Raw genomic sequence first — 7,579 nt, forward strand, 5'->3', positions numbered from 1 at the left:
AATCTATTAGTTTAGAATTGTGAATTTACAAGTTTGTCATTTTATTATTCATCATTATTGTATTTTAGTTAGGACATATATGTAAATTACACTTATCATTATGCAGTACTAAGTAAATGGTAAATAATATATATTTATCATCAAAACATGAGCTTAATTTCCTGAAACAATGGAAATGGAATGACCAACAATGGCCACATTTGGAAATGATTTGGAAAGGCAGGCATTCGCAACAATTTTCTAGGATCAAAATTATCGACAACTATTTTGTTGCTATAAATGCCTGAAAACACACTAGAAAATACACGCTATATTAGGCTACGGTCTGTACTGTTTTAAACACTGTCACTATAATAAGCGACGATAAGTAAAACCAGGGGCGGAGCTAGGATTCAAAATTACCTGGGGCTGACTCCGTCCCATGCTGCATTTCATAAAATAAATAATTAACTAAAAAATTCAAATAAAAATATGTAAACATTGAATTAATGAAAACATAGAACAAGAGTATTTAATATTTAATACCTTCAAAAACATGGAGCTAAAACGCTACTGAAGTTGTGCTCTTCGATTCTTCTTAGAATAAAACTCATTAATTATTAAATCGTTATCAATTTTTTCAACCAAATCTCGTTCGATGTAGATTACCATAGAATCTCCGAAAAACTCTGCTTCCATCTTGTTACGAAGAGCTGTTTTAACAAGTTTTATTGCTGAAAATGCTCGTTCCGTTGTTGATGTAGAAACAGGGAGAGTTAAAACAAGACGAATCAACCTGTCAGTTAAATAAATATATCAGATTCGATAAATAAGTAAACGACGTAGATAAAAATATATAAATCACATGTGAATCAAATCGTAGGTTCCTGACTTATTTGTCTCAACTAATCTTCGACATAATTCAGAAATAGTTGATAAATTCTGAAATCTTTCATGGCCAGCAACATCAAGTTTATAGTGATCCAATTGCATTCTCAAGTGATGCAAATCTTGTGAATCGAAATCAAGATAATAGAATTTCTCAGCAAGTCGATAGATATTGTAGTGACCCGTTCCAGGATCACCTACTAAGCAAGAACTTAAGCATGCACTTTACTTAATAACAGTAATCAGAGATAACAGCGGAAATAGTCAACAAACTATAAATATACAATCCAATCGAAGTCTATAATAACTCAACTAAAAATACAAGTACAACCATATCGAATCAAAACAATACCGATAAACTAAACCAACCAGCTACTCAACGTCCTCCTCCTGCTCCTCCTGAGCTGTCCAACCTGAGGCCTGCCCCGTGGAAATGGGGTGTCCAAGATAAACAAAACCGAGGACGTGAGCGATAAGAACGCCCAGTACAAAAGTATGAGTATACAGACCTATATGAAATGCACATGCTATGATCATGATACCGGGGTAGTCAAGAAACAGGAGTCACAAAAGGATCTCAACAATGCTCAGTCTAGAGGCGCCAAGTGGATAGTGCCGCGCGGTCCAACCTCTGGGTCACTGCATCCACTACAAGACAGACGTGGACCTAAAATGTCCCGGACCACCGAAGCCCTCCCGACCCGTCGGCCACTGTGTACTCTCGGTGTCCATGCGTCCACAAGACAGGGCTGAGCGGCCCCAAGATATAGCTTATCTCGAAAGAGATACAGCTCAACAGTAAAGGCTATCTCAAAGGAGAATACGGCTCAACGTGAAATGCAACGTGCAGTAATAAACGTGACATAATAGCATGCATCATATGACATATATCAATGCACCACATAATCATGCAACACATATATGAATGTATACTCAACCAGGATATCTCGGATAGTACTTTCGTACCTCTATCACTGCAATCCTAATCCACTGGAACAACCAGACAACAGGTCTAATCCAAGCCTATTCAACAAGTGAAAACCATCACTAAACTTATCTACCAGACTTAACTAGATCATCCTGAGATAAATACTGATAAAATTCCAAACCTTCGTCCGTCGCTAGCCCGCTGATGCCGCTAGCTCCCAACTAGAGCACAGCTCTGCTACAAGACCAGCAGCTCCCCGCTAGTGCCCAAAACTCGGAAATAAGACTAGAACCTGTCAGAAACGACTGAAATGCTATGGAACTCTCTGAATTGGCGAGTCAAAATGAGGAAATCCGACCACTATTTATAGGCCATGTTCGGATCGTCCGAACCCTCTTCGGAACGTCCGAACTCTTACGTGTCCATTGGCTCTTGACAGCTCATGATCGGATCCTCCGATCATACACTTCGGACCGTCCGAACATGCACGTGTCCAGCTGCTCTTGACACCTCATGATCGGATCCACCGAACCCACTTCGGACCTTCCGAACTCTTCGGTGCTTCCGAACCATCTTCGGTCCGTCCGATCATGACCCTGGTCAAAATTACACATTAAACCTTCTTAATCACCAATAATCCGTTAATTACCCAATTTGGAATTCGGACTACTACATTCTCCCCCTCTTAAAAAGATTTCGTCCTCGAAATCAAGCTTAGAGGATGAACAAAATGAAATAACAATCATTGTTATTACATCTCAGAGACACCAAACACTTGGCTACAAACTGGTAAACACTTCTCTTCATACCTTTCCACCAAAACTTGGTTTCCAAATCCTTATACATTTTCATGCTTCCAGGGTGGATACTCAACTTACTCCTATGAGCTTGAGATAAAATCTCATCTCTCAATTTAGAATCTTCTGGAACTACGATTCTTCCTGACAGACACAAGGTTCCATCTGTTTGGATTGCAAAACCAGATGTGTGGTCTCCGTTAGCTAACCTTGCTAACTGTTGTTTCAACTCTTTCATCTCTGTTGGTGCCAATCTTCATTAAATCTATAATGTTGACACGGTTCCTACGTCTCCTTTCATCATGATCTCGGTGACGTCCTCCATCACGATCTCTACGATGATGTTCTCGGCCAGCCTCATCGTCGCCATAACGGCCATGTCCCACACTACCGTGACTGCTTCCATCTCCTGACATCTGAAAGGAAACTAAAATCAACTCCTAAATCCTCAAAACAGAATTACTAATGTCCCAAAAATCTTTGCATTGCTCTGATACCATAAATGTAGTGACCCGTTCCAGGATCACCTACTAAGCAAGAACTTAAGCATGCACTTTACTTAATAACAGTAATCAGAGATAACAGCGGAAATAGTCAACAAACTATAAATATACAATCCAATCGAAGTCTATAATAACTCAACTAAAAATACAAGTACAACCATATCGAATCAAAACAATACCGATAAACTAAACCAACCAGCTACTCAACGTCCTCCTCCTGCTCCTCCTGAGCTGTCCAACCTGAGGCCTGCCCCGTGGAAATGGGGTGTCCAAGATAAACAAAACCGAGGACGTGAGCGATAAGAACGCCCAGTACAAAAGTATGAGTATACAGACCTATATGAAATGCACATGCTATGATCATGATACCGGGGTAGTCAAGAAACAGGAGTCACAAAAGGATCTCAACAATGCTCAGTCTAGAGGCGCCAAGTGGATAGTGCCGCGCGGTCCAACCTCTGGGTCACTGCATCCACTACAAGACAGACGTGGACCTAAAATGTCCCGGACCACCGAAGCCCTCCCGACCCGTCGGCCACTGTGTACTCTCGGTGTCCATGCGTCCACAAGACAGGGCTGAGCGGCCCCAAGATATAGCTTATCTCGAAAGAGATACAGCTCAACAGTAAAGGCTATCTCAAAGGAGAATACGGCTCAACGTGAAATGCAACGTGCAGTAATAAACGTGACATAATAGCATGCATCATATGACATATATCAATGCACCACATAATCATGCAACACATATATGAATGTATACTCAACCAGGATATCTCGGATAGTACTTTCGTACCTCTATCACTGCAATCCTAATCCACTGGAACAACCAGACAACAGGTCTAATCCAAGCCTATTCAACAAGTGAAAACCATCACTAAACTTATCTACCAGACTTAACTAGATCATCCTGAGATAAATACTGATAAAATTCCAAACCTTCGTCCGTCGCTAGCCCGCTGATGCCGCTAGCTCCCAACTAGAGCACAGCTCTGCTACAAGACCAGCAGCTCCCCGCTAGTGCCCAAAACTCGGAAATAAGACTAGAACCTGTCAGAAACGACTGAAATGCTATGGAACTCTCTGAATTGGCGAGTCAAAATGAGGAAATCCGACCACTATTTATAGGCCATGTTCGGATCGTCCGAACCCTCTTCGGAACGTCCGAACTCTTACGTGTCCATTGGCTCTTGACAGCTCATGATCGGATCCTCCGATCATACACTTCGGACCGTCCGAACATGCACGTGTCCAGCTGCTCTTGACACCTCATGATCGGATCCACCGAACCCACTTCGGACCTTCCGAACTCTTCGGTCCGTCCGATCATGACCCTGGTCAAAATTACACATTAAACCTTCTTAATCACCAATAATCCGTTAATTACCCAATTTGGAATTCGGACTACTACAGATATGATCAACATTAAAAAGCTTAAAGTTTTCTTTAGGTTCCAAAGCACAACTAAGTTTAAGAAGTTCAACTGCCTCATACTTGAATCTATTATTAAGCTCTTCAACTTGAAAATCTATTGCAGCTGTAAATACATCAAATCGATAGTGGTGCTCAACTGTGATTGAATCAATATGTTGACAAGAACGGCCTGTACCAGATTTATAACGAGCTTCCATGTGAGGCATCTCAATGTCATACTTGACACAAACTTCTTTTACATGACTAAGTAGGAAATCAAATCCTTCTTCTCTCAAAGTATGAAGCAAAGGGTACCTCAATATTACAATCTAAGCTTTTTATTCCCTTCATAATCACTACAAACAGAGAGAGCTTACTCTTGACTACAAAAAACATTCATCCAGTAGATTAAATATTTTCAAAACTCCCACCTCACAATCAGATTTAAAAAAACAGGAAATTTGGATTTGAGAATTGATAAATACCTTTCTTGTGTTGGTTGGCCCTTGAGAATCGAGAGTGGAACCTGAGACTGGATTATTAGACCACTGGGCACTGGAGCTTGGAGGCGTGAGTGAATAGGAGAACCGAGAATGGGATTTGGGAATTGAGGGGTTAGGAGTCTTAGGACGTAAGGTTAGATATATTTTTTTATTTTGTATATTATTATTATTATTAGTAATATTAATAATATTATTTTATTTTGTATATTATTATTATTATTAGTAATATTATTATTATTATTCCAACCATTTACCATGTTTGTTCTTTTTTTTTTATAACTATGTAGCAAAAAATGAAAAATAAATAAAAATTAATGGTGCTAATAAATTTTTTTTTAAAATAAAACATAATTATTTTCAATATAAACGACGTTTTTTATTAAACCGTGGCTAAAAAAACGACTGTTTTGTTTAAACCGTGGCTAAAAAAACGACTGTTTTGTTTAAACCGTCGTGTGTTTATAACCGTCGCAAAAGATTACGACGGTTTAATAAACCGTGGCTAAAAAAGCAACGATTTTTAGTAAACCGTGGCTAAAAAAACGAAGGTTTTTATTAAACCGTGGCTAAAAAAGCGACGGTGTTTATTAAACCGTCGTTTATTTTATTTTGCGACGGTTGTACCGTCGCAAATTAGCGACTATTTGTAAACAACCGTTGTTAAGTCATCCGTTTTTTTAAGTGTTTCAACTTAGAAAAGACTATCTCAATTTTGGCAAATATTAATATCAATCCAAGTAATTAGGAAATTGGACTGAAAATTTCTGATACCTCGTATTGACTTGACTGGATGCCATGAAAAGTTGCTATGGGTTCAACTTAAAACATTTTATAGACCATTTTTGTCGTAAAATGAATTTTGCCTTTAATATTATACATATTTTTATCGAGTAATTGACGTTATCTTGAAAAATATTTAAAATTACATTAGCTATGGAAAACATATGTTCAAGTGTTCACAATTGTATATTATTACATTTTTAATAAATTTTCTTTTCCATTCATCTCGTCACTTGTCTGTAAATCGAGGAAGAAAAGCCATTATTACACATTTGGTGTGTTCTGTCTTGCTCTTATGTTAACATTTGAAGGGTTTTTTTTTTAATAATTAATTTAAAAATAAAAAAAATTATTTCAAAAATATTCAAAATAGAGATATGAGAGGATTGAAGAGAGAAAATTAAACTGAAATGATTCTAAAATATTGTTAGTTTCATATGAACAAAAGCATTAAGAGTTATTGATAATTTTTTTAACATTATGCTTAATATATCGATCAATTAATAATCAATTAAATTAATAGAAATTAGCTTAATTGTCGCTAAAAACATATAAATTCCAATATATTGGAGCAATTCCAAATTAAATACATAGGATTCAATTCATTTTATGACATATTGTTGTCGTTGTTATTATCAATTAATTAATCTATTTCCTATTTAAAAGTGTGGATAAATATATTATCTTACATTTATAAACATACATGTTTGTTATTTTATTATTCAAAACTATTGTAATTTAGTTAGGAGAATAATTGAAAATTATACTTATCATCATGTCTCATTAATCGTATGGGTAATAATATACTTAGTAAAAAATGCGTGTTTTATTACTTGAAACGGTGGAAAATGGAATGAGAAAATTTTGCAAAATAAATGCTTCAATCGATATCGATATCCCCTAAAATTACCACATATAGCCGGATCCGAGCTCATATATGAAATTGGCCTAGCCCGTTAAGAGTTAGACGTCATTATTAACTAGGGGCTTGAAAATTTCGAACATATAATCTTTTTCAAAAAAGATCGAGCTCAAGAACATATCATATAGGTCAAGCCCATGAAAATTACGACAGTTTACAAAATACATTGATTTTTGATTGTTAGTTTAACATAGAAATCAGTCCATCCCAACAATAATCATTCATTTTTATCCAGAAAACAAAATAATTATATTTTTTTCTCATTTTTTTTTCGTTTAATTTTGGTTGATAATCTCGGTAGAGGTATAATGACTAAATTTGGTGAGCTACCCAAGTGGGATAAAACACAAAATTTTTGAAGTTGGCCCCTGTTTGCATGACGCAATGACATACGTCATGAAATAAAAAAAAAAAGGACAACAATAATGCATTCCAAAGCAGTCAGTGTTTCTCAAATCTATGACCCATCTTGCACTAACTGCTGTGCGAACTCGATCCTTCTGTTCTTTTCCCAAAAATACACCTCAAATACACACACACACGCACGTGTGTGTGTATTTTTCAAAGCATATGTTATTATAAAATTCGATGAAAAAAATATAATTTAATTGAGGTGTCTCATTAAATATTATTTAATTCTAAGAATACCGATGAGTTCGTTCCTTGGAAATGCTGTTGGGCATGGGTTTGGTATTGACAAATTGTTTTATATAATTAAATTATTCAAAAATTGTATAAAAATATATTTTCTTTTTTTTTCCTTCTATAGAAAATATGTTAAAAGTATTTCATTTTATGCTAAATTATATCTGCAATTTAATATTGTAACGGAGGAGAGGAGCATGTTCATTTAAAGCCTAAAACAATAA

The sequence above is a fragment of the Primulina eburnea genome, chromosome 11 (genome assembly GCF_022965805.1).
Source record: "Primulina eburnea isolate SZY01 chromosome 11, ASM2296580v1, whole genome shotgun sequence".
Classification (NCBI taxonomy): domain Eukaryota; kingdom Viridiplantae; phylum Streptophyta; class Magnoliopsida; order Lamiales; family Gesneriaceae; genus Primulina; species Primulina eburnea.